Source organism: Falco peregrinus, chromosome 5, assembly GCF_023634155.1.
Source record: "Falco peregrinus isolate bFalPer1 chromosome 5, bFalPer1.pri, whole genome shotgun sequence".
Taxonomy (NCBI): domain Eukaryota; kingdom Metazoa; phylum Chordata; class Aves; order Falconiformes; family Falconidae; genus Falco; species Falco peregrinus.
In genome coordinates, this window is record NC_073725.1 from 112,224,917 (window position 1) to 112,241,255 (window position 16,339).

The 16,339-nt window shown below is 37.5% G+C and overlaps 1 protein-coding gene across 1 annotated transcript in view; it reads right to left on the bottom strand.

The window, feature by feature from the left end:
* SYN2 (synapsin II) overlaps positions 1-16,339 on the bottom strand; it is a 193,575-nt gene that overhangs the window by 93,890 nt on the left and 83,346 nt on the right. The gene's annotated exons all lie outside the window — the stretch shown is intronic.

The window sequence follows — 16,339 nt, forward strand, 5'->3', positions numbered from 1 at the left end:
GCGCACCTTTTTTAATCCACCCAAGGCTCAATTTCACATACAGATCAATAAGGAACAACACCTCTAAGAGTTAAGCCTGTAGGGAAAATGAAGCATGTTGGAGTACTGGTTTTCAGGTATCTCATTGTCTATATAGTTTAAGCTGATTTTGTGATAATAAAATCATTATAATTTTGCATTTGCTACCGTCTTTAAAGATTAGATATATTTCACACTAATTTAGCCTCTGGCACCTCACTGACACTGAAACACAATTTTGCAAAACTGGCAAACAGAGAAGAGCCATAACTATGTCATATGTAACAAGCCAGGCAAAGACCAAATAGGAGAATTTTGATTCCCTGGGCTCTAGCCATGTACCATAGCTACACGGCCATTCTTCCATGATCAAAACAAGGATATTGCCCATTTAAATGGCTATGTGTTATTGCCATTTCTATTAATTTTTTCTTTCTGTGGCCTTTCTCCAAAATATCCAGGCTACCTATATGCTGGGCTGCAGTAACTTAACACAGAAAGGAAAACAACATTTTAACACAAAAAGGCTAAGAATTCTTTATTAAATAGAAAACTTATTTTGGGTCTGCTCTTTCTCTTTAGCAAACAGATCAACTCTTATGTTGCAATAGTTCAAAAAACTAAATCACTCTTGAAATCACGGCTTAGCAAGTGAGGTTTCTAGGGAGCAAGACGACTTTGGCAGTCAGAAGACCACTATTGTTTCAGGACTCCAAAGCTCTGGCTTGTACATGCCTGTGATGTGTTTAATTGTCATTATGCCAACATGAGACATAAACAAATTAGCACAACAGTTTGAATAGTGGGATTTGCTGGTTACAAACAGGAAAAAAGCAAAGAACAATAGAACTCTGTCTGTCATGCAGTTTGACAAAATACCTTCTCTTAACGCAATTTAGGGTGCAGGGATAGTAAAAACTGTTTAAAGGGAAAAAAATTATGATACCCTTGCATCACATTTCCAGCTGGCATACAGTATTTGTTTAATTTCGTGGTGTTTACTTAGGTTTGGTAAAACACATACTTAAATTTTGAAGTCCAGTGGAAAACACCTTAATGATGAGTAGTTTTCACCAAAAGCTTAAGAAGTTCTAGTTGGATAGTGTACTGTACAAAACAGACCTCAAGGAAAGGAAATATTATCACAGCTACCAAAATAAGGTGGTTTGCAGATAGGATTCCTGACAACTTACTACATATTTCTGTTCTTATCCAAGATCCAAAATCAAAATTTCATAAATAAATACTGCCTATCAAATACATGATTTTTGCCAAACACTTATTACATTAAAATAAATCTATCTTTAAGTAAAAACCTTACCAAAAAAAAAAAATCATGATTGTATTTCCTGTGATTGTTTTCCTTATTTTCTTTTCCATTTTCACTGAAAGCAGGGTAAAGACAGTGAGAAAGTGACATTATTTGTAGGGGTTGTAGCATTCACTCAAGAGTTAAGAAAGCTATAATTCAGATTAATACTAGCAAATGTTTGTTTACTTAAAATAAAATAGTATCAGCCACAGATAATTTACATATATCACTCAAAAAGACCCTCTAATCAAGTACTTAAGGTATGAAACAGCGCGTAGGAAAAGTGGGCCTAAATTTCCTGAAGCAGAGGAAAGAAATTACTCAAGATTCCCCTGCTTCACCTGTGTGTCTACAATTTTAGGAACCTCTTGCCCAACTTTTCTCCCCCCAGAAAGAAACTTGATAAATTCAACCCAAATTCACATAAAATTTTGGCATTCTAATTGTACATCCTTAAACTGCCACAAATATTTCTTTTTTTCCTAGATTCCTACCAGGTGGTTTATGAAAAATAATTTCATTTATGTTTTAATTAATTTCTATCAGTTTTTAAGTGTTATCTGGACTATACCTTTTCATATTTTCCTTTCGAGAAGCTGAACGAAAACACACGTGTTACACAGATCAAAGATGACCACTTCTAAAATCCTGTTGTTACCTGGGCAGTGGAAGCTATACAGAGCTTACCAACAGGGTGAACATGGAATGCCATGTTAAAAGCCAGGTTTTAAAGGTCTGCTGGAAACGACACTAACAAGCTTGAATTGACATTTTTTAGACTTTAATTAAAAAAAAAAACACAAACCTACAACAACAAAGACCATATTAATGCTTTGCCTTGATTAGAGCTTTTAAATTGTTTTGTTTTACTGGGCTAGCTAATATGACCTTAAATTACACCTTTAAATCACAGTAAAGCTTATTAAATTCTTCCCTAGGCAAGAGCATCATCTTTTTAAATGATAAACTATTGAATTATTATCGAACTCTATGCTGAACGCTTTCACATATGGGATGTTCATGAAATGGAGAATACTGGTAGAGCCACCCTAAATATAAAGTATTTTACACGTATGCCGAAAACCATGGGAGATTTTAACAATTATCTAAAAAGAGAAACACACAGAGCTTACTATTTCAGCAGGAGTCGTTTCAACATCTTCAGAAAAAACAAGAGAGTGGAAAAAAAGTTCTTTTAGCTCCTATTAGCTAGCTGAATTTACTTCTCATTTCAAATTTTGCATCTTATTTTCAGCTCAAAGAGAGATACTCTCAAGTACATATACGTCGGGTTTTCAGGTTGGGTTATTTTGAAGGAAAATAGTGGGATTTTCTACCACACTTTGTAATGTCAGCTCTTCTCTTTTCTGCTAGGGACTAAATGCTTTCACATCTAGGCCTATAGATTGCTCCTCCATAAAGAAACAGGAGAGCACCAGCTTTGTCCTCTCCAACAAAGTATGATACAGATAAGAAGAAATATTAGAAAAACACTTGCTCCCTTTGACTTCATATAAAAGCTTTATAGGGTTTCAGTACAGTAAAAATGGACCCCTATAAATTTGACTGCATAGACTGTACTGTAATCAAGCAGTGCAGTTACAAAAAAAAATAATAATCGCTTTACTAACTTCATAAAGATTATAATAACGACTTTGCTTATCGCTTTAGATGACTTAAATTGTGCTTAATTAAACACGTCATCCCTGAAACGCTCAGATTTTTTTCTGAACTGCACAAACTTTCAGATAATTAGAGATTATATTTAAAATTAATTACTCGAGATGCTGCTTTGTGTTACCTTTAATTCCAGCAAGCTTCTGATCACTCTTGCCAGGCGGAAGGATATATACCATTGTCCATTCCAGTGGGGAATTTCCTGGTATGTTAAGATTTTCATGCAACAAACTACTTCACGTTTCCTTGGACAGTTGTTCCCTATTAGGGAAGCACCACTGAGCTGTGTGCTATAAAACCTTTACTGTCACAGATTTTCCTTTACTGTGAGTATTCATTAACTGTTCTCTTTACAAGCTAAGGCTTGCTTCTTCTGACAGTGAAAGAATTCCAACCAGTCATCTAACACTTCACAGTAACAACTAAAATGACCACAAAATTCCCTGGATAGTGTGCTTCACCAAAGCAGATGAGTGGGCAGCCTCTAGGACTGGAGAAACAGGAAAACTTTGATGGGTGAACACTTTTTGAATCCCTCTGTCATAAAAAATTTGCACTTTTAGCTGAGATTTATCTTATCTTTGATTGCTCTAAGGCGTGGATACATCTAAAGAGTGAAGAAATTCCATGCAATACCAGTTTACGTCTGGATTTCCAGATATAAATTTGCCTTTTCCCAAATATATGAAATGTGTATCAGTGTCCGTGGCTGATATTACCAAAATAAAATCTCCAGGTTTCTAATATGATCTCAGTATCGCTGCCAGCTTGCTTTGAACATGTATTACTTAGAAGCAGATGATGTAAAATAGTTTAAAGATTGGGTTGTTATGCTGATCAAATGTTTAGATAGAGTAGAAGTTTCATCCTACTGTATACTTAAATCATTCCTTTGTAAGACTAAGAATTGATGAAAAACAGCTTTCCATGGAAATGCTGTAGAGGTTCTTAGTATTTCTCTGTAAACTGCACACTAGAATAAATTATGCCTGAATATATTATATCATTACACGCGAGCACAGATGGGGGCCTCAGCAATTGGATTTTCCTTTTCAATATACAAAGAGAAGCTCCTTTTTCCCTACAACCATCCCACAGAGGTCTCTTCAGGGGTCTGTAGGTTATGAAGCTGAGAGATGATCTGGTTTAGATTACAGGCTGGTTTATGTCACATCTCTATTATAGGAAACTAGTAAAGATAATGACTCATTGACATCTTTACCCCCTTCAGACAGCACCATGAAAAATGTACTAAAGTCCACTTTCAGGCTGAAATGTACATTTTTAGGCTGAGGCTCAGAGATATGGCTGGTCATTCCAGAAAAACATGATTGCCTTGTAATAGATGTTCAAATGCACAGACTAAGTGCCATTAGAACAAACATATCAGGGGCCTTTGGTGGCCAGCAGATCGAGAGGCAAACACTGCAGACCCTTCAGAGGGAGAAGAAATGAAGCAGTTTTGTGGAAGGGGCTAGGAGGGTACATGTGACACAGGTACTCTTTGGGAGTCAATTTGCTTTAACGAAGGATTTTCACTATGCCTGTATTTTAAACACAGCTTCGGTGGTTTTTTGGATTTAAATATATATATAATATATATATATATATTTCTTTTTTTATTATTTAAGAATTAATTTAAGGAAAAGAATAAGTATATAGTCTTCTCCCTCTGAAGGGTCTGCAATGTTTGCCTCTCGATCTGCTGGACACCAAGGACCTGGGTTTTTTTTCTTAAAATACCGTTACCTGAGAAGTTTCTCTGTTACTCTTTTTATGCTCTTCATGCGCTGTTTTGTTGCGATTGGCCTACATTTGTTCTATTATGCTTTAGTAAACATTAAATACTTTTCCAGAAGGCTGAGTACATACTCATTTGAATTACTATTTAATACCTAATACGAGAATCAAGGGGAACAGACCGCTGACTGTAGCTTACGTACTTCTTTCTGTCAGCAGGAGCTGACAGACAACTTAATGAAAGTATTCAAACTTTCAAAGTCAATTCAAAGCTTGACATGGCAACTGAACAATGACACATCACCTACCAATCAGTCTGGGCACATTAACAGAATATAGAAAAGATGGGAACTGACAAAAGAACTTGATGTTCCTCCAGTAGTTTTCCATGATTACGATGCAAAGCCAAATACAACACAGTTGGATTACAATGGAGAGATAACTTATATGGACCCTGCATCATAATTCAAATGGCAGTTTCAGAACAAAGATGAGTTGTTTCCTAACCCTTCTGTGGCCCAGCCTCACACTAGCACATGGTGATGAGCTCTGCCTCGCCAAGCTGAGCTGCTCTCCCCCAGTGCATTTTTCATTTGCATCCTGCTGCTTGACCCATCACTCTGGGACCAGCAGCATCTCTCCCTTCCACCTCTGACTGCAGCTGATATTTCCTCACCTTCTTTATCTCCAGCTCCCTCCTCACCCTCTGAGGTGCTTGTCTGCATCTACTGAGATGAAGCTACTGAAAGCCTGTGTGGATTGTGCTGTGCTTCCAAGAACTATTTGAGTTGTCTGCTCCATGTTATCCAGAACATCCAACGGCGTTTATTTGGCTACTGCACCTCTCCTGCAGCATGAGTACTGCAGCCTGCACCGCCTCTAAGAGGCACTTCGCTCCAGTTGCTAATCACCGCTGTAATTAACTGCTGGAACATTTTCACATCGGAATTACATCTGATAAGACATACAAATTATTAAGAACTTCTACACAATGAAAAAAAAAAAAAGTCTTAAATAAAAACCTCATGCCCTTGGAAGAACCACATGCAGAGTTCTCACAGATACCAGAGTGCATCCATGAGAGGAAAAAACAAGACGTTTTCTACAACAGTTATAAAAGCAGGATTTAAAAAACCCCACAAACCAACAAACAACTAGAAGAGGATCAAAGACAGAGATATTTTTGTTCTGTCTCGGCTAGCAGAGTTGGGTAGAGAGGCATCTGGCAATGAGAAACACCTTGGCTACTGAAAGAGACAGTGACAAAATGTGTAAACAGTGAGGAAAGTGAGATTTAAGGAACACATGCAGATTAAAATGAAGGAAAAGTAGCCCATGAGCATAAAAGGTAGAAAACAGATCAAGACATGTCAGAATTAGCAAAAATTAGTACCATGAGGCTGAGAGCAACAGGCCTTCTGGAAGTTTTTATTTCAGAATGAAAATTTACAGAGGGAAAAGAGAAGGTTATGGAACTGAGTCATTCAAATAAAAGCTTTGAGGACTCTTCTTGGGTGCACTTGGCATAAATGAGAATGTAGTTTATTCCACTATTATGGGAACACAGAGTTCAGTGTCCTGTTAAAGGAAACATTTGTGCACCTGTTTATTTTAATGGGACTTGGGCATTTGCTTAAGCACTTCTCAAAAGGGGTTGGGGCTCACTACAATAAAAAGAGATTTTACTGTTCTGTGGGGCTTTTTTTAGAGATACTAAGATCCTGAGACTTTCCAGATAAAATAGTAAGTTTTTATAAAAATACTGAATTCAAGAGAACATCACGGTAGAGGAAGAAATCTTTTAATCTTTTAATGCAAACTGTGGTTTTGCAGATATAGCCCTCCCATATTCATTGGTAAAAACTCTTGTAGTTAATGAAATTTTGTGCAGGTGTTCAGATGTGTCTGTATGAAGTTATCTCCAGGCAAAAAAGCATTACTGATATACTTAACCACTGAAGTATTAAATCCCATTTTAAAGCTAAAGATATACTTTTTTTTTTTTTAATTTCTCTTAATTTGTACGTAGATGCAATCATGTGCTGCTACAACTTTGTGCACAGAATTCAAACTCAGTCAAACTGGGCTTCTTACCTATATGGACTTTTCTGTCCCGAGATCCTTCCCGCATTTCAACCAGACAAGGAAATTTTGAAAACTTTTTCTCAAATTGGCTGCTGGCAAAGACCAAAGGTAGGATGCCACTCCTCATACAAGACCTGCCAACATGCTCTCCTTTAAGCCCAGCACAGAAAGTCAGAGGACTTCTCCAAGGTGGCCAGCATCCAAAGAGTGCGATATTTTACAGCATTTTAAATGGAACTATAAACAAAAGAAGATACTTCACAGAACAGGTGTGCTAGTTACTACGCCTCATAGAAGAAACAAAGAAGAAACACCTGGCATCCATTTCAGATGTGAACTGGAGCTAAGGATAGAACCTAAACATGAAGGAATGATGGCAAGGAAATCAGACAGCAACAGCAGCACTGGTGGGAGGTTTGAAAATCATGTGGGAGAACAATACTTGTGTAGAGGGAGAGCGGGGATTGCGGTGGGAGAGCCAGCACAGTGGGAGGGATTTTCCTGGATAGGTGACAAATTGCTTCAGGAGGGTGAGTCTAGCCCCCTGATTCTCCTCATCACTGAGTCACTGTGGCTGTATATAAAAGAAGCAGAAATAATCTCTACCTAGATTTTGGCTAGAAAAAAATTATCTTCTAAGGAACTTTAATGGGGAATATAACATACAAGTTTCCTTTTTAATTAAATACTGATATTGCTCAAGAAATCAAACTTAATTTTCATAATCTGGCCTTCAGTTATGGATATTTGCCTTAAGCAAGCACAGAAGAGAGTTTTTGAATTTCAATACTGTAGCAGGAACAGCAGATAACGCAAAGGATATAAACCGCAGCTTTACAGTCCTGGTTTTCAGATTAATCTTACAGCCTTTATTTAAATATAGTTTCTGTCAGTAGAAGTTCAGAAATGGTTTAAAGTATGTTTCAGTTTTCTGCCACTAGAAAAGTTCAATGCAATGAAAGTCTGTCATGGATGTCAAGAGTTCCCACCACTGCTCTTTAGTGCAGAGAAGAACAGGGCAAAGCAGCAACAACCTACCACAAAATTCAAGAATGCAGTAAAACAAATGTGATTCTACTTTTGCATTGAATTAGCCTCATGGCAGCAAACGCTAGTCAGTGCAAAATAGGTATATATACTCATTTTATATATAACGTACTTCATAGTTCAAGCAAAGACTGATGAACATGGAGCCCTAAGAATTGCTGTATGGTACAGAAAACAAATCATCATGATGCTAAGGTATATTCATTTAAGGGTCTCTGCTTTTTTGAAGGAGTTTCCAGTGAGCTTATACACTTTAGGAAAGCAAAATCATTAATCATCACTGTAATATTCCCTTTCTATTTCAAAAAATATTAAGCTCAAAATAGCACTGTGCAGAGGTGCAAACAGGAAAACACAGTGCTAGGCTTATTGTATTTAGATTTCTTTGTTATGCATTTAAATGAATAATTTTTCATGAACTTTTCTCCAATGTAACGTTCAAGCTTGCTGGTAAATTGCATTTGACCAAAAAGCTTAAAATGCTTTCACCTTCCTTCCGACACAGTTTTGTGAATTTACTTTCAGCTTTTGCACTACAAATCCATCAACATGTTTTGCTTTAACTGGCAGGCTGAGTGAAGAGGCCAAAACCTTCACTGGCTGACAGAGAATTAAACTACAGGTTTTTAATGCTTAACGTTCTCCTCTGACCAGTGCTGGAAAAGCAGCACATGTGGACAATTTGTTCTCTGGCTGCCCTATAGACACACAGACCTCTGCGTTCACTATGATCCTTCATATGAATGAAAGCCACAAAACTGGTTTTAGAAACACCTCTACCATTCATGTAGATATCTGCAAATAGAGTCATGGAATTAATTACGGAGCTCGCCAGGCATTATCACATGGAGCTGTTCCACCTTTACCACCAATGCCATTGTACCCAGTGCCTATGAGAGCAGCTCTGCACTGCCTGAGAAAGAGACAGGCAGCACCTGGTTTCCCGTGCTGAAGTCAAAGAAGGAACTGCTCTTGCTACAGTAGCTTTCTGAAGTGCAAGGGTAGGAAAAAGCCACTGAACCACCTCTTTGGGTGGGCTCTGGCTGCCCAGTGTCCCTGTCTTTTTCTATCAAGTAGATCAATCTTGTCTCAGAATGGTTGAAACAACAAGAAAGTTCAATGCTGGCTCCAGGTTTCACCTAACAAAATATCTGAAAACATAGCCACTGACTAAAATACAGGTCTTACCATTTCTAACATTTGTAATGTTAACAGACATTAAATTTGAAGGTCCCTAAACACCTTCGTTATCTGAGTTGAAGCCACATTGCAGGTATTGAAGGTCAAGGCTAAGGAATGCATAAGATCCCCTCTGGCATACAGGCAAGTGCAATAACCAGCCAAATTCTAGGCCATTGTTCAGCATTACTGTACAAATCTTATTTTCAGTATTGAGCACAGAATTTTCTCATAGCGCAATAAACATTCGGTAAGAAGTTTATAATTTTCTTCTCTAAACCTGACATGGAATAGCATGGGAAGAGCACGGAGTGTCATCGCTTTCCAGTAAATAGATTTTTGAAAATACTTTGCTTGCACACGTTCATTTTATTTGTTATTCATTCTCCAGAAGATACTTTGACATGATGTTGAAAGTCATCTGTGTGGTTGTGTCTGCCCCTTAGCACAGCTTCAATAATTTGAGTCAACAGGAAGCTGGAATGAACAGAGCTCGTGTTTTATATGCTCCTCCCTGCAGAGTGCCTACAAGTTTCCTGCCAGTGCATCAGTCTATTGCTCAAGACTATTAAAGTGTAGCTTGAAGGGGGGGAAAAGCACAAAAGTGCAACTTCAGACAGCAGCACATGAAGGAGGAGAAAACAAGGTGGGAAAGAGTACCAGAACACCACCAGAAAGCAACAAAGGGCAGTTGAAACAGACCTTCCAAAGAAAGCAAGGTAAGAATAGAGAAATGAAGTGTTGAATCAGAGTAGAAAGATGAAGACAGATAAGTAGAAAATCAACTGCAAAAGACATGCAAAGCCAAACACAACACACGAAGGCATAGAATTATGTAAGCTTGGCAAAAGGAGCAAAAAAGGAAAATGCCAGGAAACTTGCAAAAAAGTATTTGGCTGTCTGCTTACAAACTGTAGGAAAAGAAACAAACAAGAACGGCAAAATTTACAATACTACCAAATTTGACAAAAGGAAAAGCCACAGCCAGCCTTCCCTCAGAACGATTGCAGATGAGCAAGGAAATAAATTTTAGCATAAAAAAGTGTTCTATGGCACTTCGCTTACATTTATAATTCTTAACAATAAATTTCTACAACGAAGGAGACAAAGCCCCAGAGGTCTTTTAAAGATGTTTCAGTACAAGATGGGTTTACACCTGGAGCGCCTTGTAAAAAATGCCAGGATCTTTCAGCTTTCTTTAAAATAACACAGATATCTCTCTGTCTTCTGGGTCTTAATTCCACTCTGCCAGCTCTTGACCAGAAAACAGTTCCTATTTTTTCCCCCCTTTACCCCCCGCATCACTGAACCGATGCAGCAGGTTGTCACTATGCCAGCAGCGTCTCCGTCACTGGAGGCCAAGCGGCTCAGCACCCAGCTCACCCGCGCCGTGACAGACGGCTCTTTGCAAGCCGTTACAGCTATGGGGTACCTTCACACACTACAGTGGGCTTCCACATCCCCTCCATGATTACATCAAGTCAGCATTTCCCTCTAAATACAGACTCTTCCACCAGCATGGCAACAGCTAATTAAGGTCACAGCACTCACAAATGTTTTTTTGTAGGCCCATTATCACGTTGTAGGTTGTGCTGTCTCCTTCACCAGGGTAAATGTGTAATTAACATATCAGCAGATCCTTGAAGCCTTTTATACCAATCACTGCCACCTAGCCTCTCAAGGAACTCTAACAAGAGAACAGATCTGCAGCCAGCTACAGGTGCTGCTGTGTTTTCCCTCTGCAGCAAAGGAACCAGAACTGCCACCATGGAACTGGACTGATCTCAGGAGAATTTTCTTTCTCTTCAGTCATATATACTTGGTCTATACAACTGCAGCAATTCTGTAATCTCTGCAGTGCTGAAATGCTTATCACTATGTGAATCTAGAAGTAACAATCCAGATACTATAATGCATGTAATTAGTATGTCACAGTCAGGTTTAACTGAAATTAGGTGTTCTATCTACGGCAGTCATGGACATTGTACCTTGCGGTCCCTGACAAGTCAGTCTGCATGTTTAGTATAGTCCAATTAACTCTACCTTACTGCAGAAATCCACTTATTAGCAATCTGCTATACACAGTTGGGGTGAAAAGCTAATAATCTGTGGTATTCCAAGACTGCACCCCTAGCACCACTGACTGCAAAAGGAAACTAAAATTAAGAGCAGGGTTCAACTGATGTAAACACTTAAGCATGTAAATTTCACAAAAATCTTAATAGGCAGTATGCAAAAGGTTGCATGCAGACAAGATTTTTTTTTTTAAATTCAATCCAATACACTGCTAAATCATGTTTTTTAAAAAATATTATTTTCCCAGTCTGAATCGTGAGCATGATTTTTACCTATTACTGCAAGCACTGCCATTGTCATCACATTTTCCAGTTACTTCCAGCCTCCACAATCACTTACATCAGGTAATTACATCACAATTACGTACATCAGGTACTATTGGAAAGATCACATACAATCTCCTAAGCCTCAGTTAAGGAATGCCTCATTTCTTGAATGACATTTTCTAAAGGAAAACAAAGATAATAAAATATCTAGATCGTGATTTTAAATAATATCAAATGATAGCCTTGAGTAATTAATTAAGCTCTTTTTACTGTTATAAAACTTTCATAAATGCTTTACAGATTTACACAGGTCCTGTACACCATTACCTGAGTAAAACCGTAAGATGGAACATGAATCCAGTGTGGGAAGTATATCTTTTTACCTCACCTTAACTCGATGTAACTGAATTAAACCTGGTAACAGGGTAAGTCACACACAAAAGCGTGAACCTTAAAACAGTTCCTCCACAGCTCTGCGTGCACTCAGCAATAAAGAACTTAGTCTTTATTTATAAAACCCATACTTTCCCCCTAGGTAAGTAGCTTTCTGATATTCTTACTAGCATTTAAATGAAATCCATCTCACCAGCCAGGATCATTAGTTTTTCATGAGGTAGGTGGTAAGTGTTATCACAGAACTGAAATAACAGCAGTACTGTAATAAACCCAAATCATTAACATATTTCAGTATGCAAACATCTCACCACACACATTCATTTCAATATTTTCTTTGCCATGCTTGCTAGCATCCTAACTTTTCAAAGGGTTATATGGTGCTTTGAACTTTTGACATACATTTGAAGTAACTATGTATGTCCTGACACTGGAAAACACAAGCTTTAAGACTTGTTTTCAGAATTTTTTTTTTAATATGTTCCTGACAATCTTCCTACCGCACCCCCATCTTTCATTAACATACCTCAGATCAAATACAAATTTGCTGACTGTCTATTGGCAAAGGCACAGAAGCCCGGGGGTGTCTACAGACACAGTAAAAATAGTTAAAAAAAAAAAAAGTAAAATAAAAAGTAAAAAAAAAAAAAAAAAAAAAGAGTTCTGCTGCAAAACTAAGGGCAGGTGCTTCATTTCCTAATGTGGGGTGTGAATCTGCCCTCAGGGCTGTAAAGAGATGATGTGGGTCTGGAGCTGAATCTTAAAAAAAACCAAACAAACAAACCCCCAAAAACAAACAAAAAACCCCACCAAAGAACAAACAAAGGAAAGACCTGATACTCTGAAGAACAGTCATTTATAAAACAAAGATCTTGTGTGTTGGATTCTAACTTTCGTTTTATTCAGTAGCCCTTTTACAGCTAGTCTAACTCTCCCAACTTCTTCCCCTCCTAGCAGTTCTATACTACTCCTGATGTAAATGAAATCAATTCCCATGACTAATTTTTCATCCCTTAAAAGCCCATTCCATCGGACACCCTATTTTTTTTCTGCTGTTATAGAAATTGCAATTCACTTCTGCCACTCAAATTTTACCTGCAGGAAAGTCAATCTGTTTCTCCTTAATTAATAAAGATTGTTACTTATGGCATTATCTAGAGTTCTGCTTTCTAATTTTTCAGAAGGCTTTTGAACTTGCTATTTTTATAGAAATAGCTTTCATACAAATATCAGGTCACCCCCGTTAGCAAAGAAATTGTCCAGAAAGGCAACCTTTACATGCTATAAAAAAGGGGGCTAATCGACAGTAAGTCTAAGCACACGCTTGCTTACTTGCACTACTGCAAAACCAGCATGGGCACTCATGACTGCTTGAATACACTTTCTGAAATTCTGGCAGTAAGACACACTTTATGAAAAGATACAATTTGTATGAAGTCAAACCTATTTTTCTTATTATGTGAATGTTAAGACGACAAATAACATGAAACGGAATTAAAGTGTATTCTAGTACTTAAGCCACAATGAAAAAGACAAATATAAACAAGAAAAGTCTTAACTGCAAACACACAATTTCAGTTTCAGCAAACTATGCAGTTCTGTATGTGAGAGATGAGACTGGCAGGTGGTTCAATATCTTTATTCAGTGCTGTAAATGTTGAGCTGGTTTCTGATCAACCAACTTGCAGAATAATTTTGTTGGGTTTTTTTCTGTAACAATTTAACTAAGTTTCTGTCTGAGCTGGTATGTTCAGGTATATGCTTAAATACATGTCATTTCAACAGTGGGGAACATTGCTTGATTCACTGGCCTGAAGTACATCCAGGAGCCCGGCACGGGCATCGATGGTGTCTCTGCTTCACGCTGGCATGCAGCAACAGGTCGGGGAGGGCCCCCCAAGGGCGTCCAAATCCAGACTGCAGTTTGCAGCAGGGATTTCACTCAGGCAGGGTAGCATGCATGAGTCAGGTGTCACCAAACAAACTAGAAGATAATAGCAAAACCAACACTCCCTGGATTCTGTTGAATAATTTGAATATTCATGATATTGGCTGAAGCAAAGGGTCAATGGATTTTTACCCTCAGAGTAAGTAAGGTTGGGTTGAAACAGGTTTGCATGACTTCTCGCAGAGCTTAGCTTTCCTAAATCTGATAAAGATTTTGTGATGCTCTGGGATGAACATGGTTGTGTCTACATTTCCCACTGTCACAAAGACCAGAAGTCAAGATATCCCAAGTTCAACGCCCAAGCAAGCCCCTTCATGTTTGTACAGAAAATATTTGTGTGCTCAAATTGAAAGTCCACACTGCTAAGTAGGACCCAACTAAAGTGCAGGTGCCACCACGTATTCAGAACTCTCACATTTACAGGCTTAGCTTGTGGTCACAGGTAGTTAAAATGCAGAATTGAGGCCACTGCCAGAGCAAAGCATGACCGCGCATGGACAACACCCAGACATCGCCTACTCAACCTCGATGTCCATGGAATTGCAGTGGGGGCATAATGCAACTCAATTAACAATTTCAGGGAACTACAGAAGATAATTAAAACATGAAAGAAGCTAGTTTGAAGCACATGACTTGTCTGACACCAAAATTTCTCTCAAACAGTTGTTTCTGAGAGGAAATACCCAAGAGATGTGAAATGGACTCTTGCTGAAGCTGTGCAAAATTTAAGCATTTCAAAGGAAACATATTTTGGGTGTCAGATGAGAAGCTGCAAGGTAGAAAAATCTCAAGGGGAAAAAATATCATTCTTTATGTTCAAATAAAATAAGATCAGCTGAAAAATATTTTCATTTCATTCATATCTAAACTGAGACAAACTACAGAAATTTCAGCCAAAATGAGAATTTCTGCAAAACCCAAAGACTCAGATATGACAATTCAGAAGACAGCCATTTCATCGTGAACTGCTATGTCACACCTTATAAAAACTCTACCATAATTTGAGATTAAATTATTCTAACTCTAAATTCAAATAAGGCCTTATAAGCATAGTAATTCATTATTTGTTTCTAAGGTGTACTGTATAGAACAACAACAACAAAAAATATGGAGCATGACTTAATTCTTTTACACACATAACCATACATTAGCTTTTGCTGGGTTTTCCAGTTGTTATAGTAAATATTGCTGCAGCTCCCAGTTATTCCCAGTTATAAAGAGTGAAAAATCAGCACAGAAATTTTATGTGCAACAAGACCAGTTGTAAGAAAGGGATATCTTTATTGGTCTGGTGGAAGAACAGCCATGACATTAATGCCACCAGAAGAATATTATGAGGAGGAATTATTAATTTACTTTTTATTGCATCATTATTGCATATAAATGCTACTGCTATTGCTTAACCGCCTAGCTTTATTGCATACAATGAATTAAAGCATTAAGACATGCCACACAGCATAGAAAATGTGATGTATTAAAATAATGGATTCAGCAATATACAATATATATTCTGAGAAGTTATAAATGCTCTAACAATTATTTATTTCCCACTGTAGTTTACTGCAATATAAAAGTATAATAAAATTAGCTGCAAGTGGTATATGTTCAAATCCGCTGACAATTTTTTGGAGAGATTTCATAGTAAGTATGAAAAAATAATCCTCAAGACAGTAAAAAGTATTACTGTTAAAATTTCCTGCAGTGTGAAAAATACTGACAACTGTTCTTTTCCTACCCAGATATCAGACAAAAAAATTATGAAGCTTTGGCTATTTATAACAAGCGGTATTCTTCAAGGTTTCATTAGACCTTGGACAACTGGAAATCTATTTTTTTTTTAATAATTAAATTAAAATTAAAATTAAATTAAAATTATTTTTTTAAAAATCTATTATAAGAACAATGACTGCACCATTGATAATCAACTTTTAAAGCACCATGTTTTAACTTGTTGCTACTAATGTTTAGTTCTCTATGAACCAAAAAGATCACCAAACTCTGTATTCCTACAAAGCATGGAATGAAAAACTGAATTGGCTTCTACATTAAAACTGGCAAAGAGCAGAGATTCCCCAGTGTACCTCATTACTCTAGGTGTAGCTGAAAAGACTACTCCCACATCCATATGCACAAGGATTATGAAAAGAGCTTTCAAATGAGGAAAGGAATAGCTGCAGATTTCCTTGCTAAAGCATAGCCCCAAAAATGTCACAGGCATGGTTTAAAACCACAAATATGAAAAATATTCTCAGCTTGCTTTTCCCAGACAAATTGTGAATAAACACACTTTCCTCACTTGAGGAAGTATGTTAGCATTCCGTTGGTTTCCTCACTTATTTCATTATTTGTATTACAAATATTTTTTCTCTCTGTCTACACGCCACCTACACTGGCTCTTTGAAAACATGATTGAAATACGTTTGTTTACTTTTTATTCCTTTCACTATTGCTTCACCGGTCTGCTAAGTAACTTTGCAGTTTGATACTCAATATTCACGAAGGGGAACCAACCAAGCAAACAAAAAACAAACAACAACAACAACAACAACAACAAAGGCACTAACTGCTTTTGCACCAGAAGAACTTTTTGGTACATCA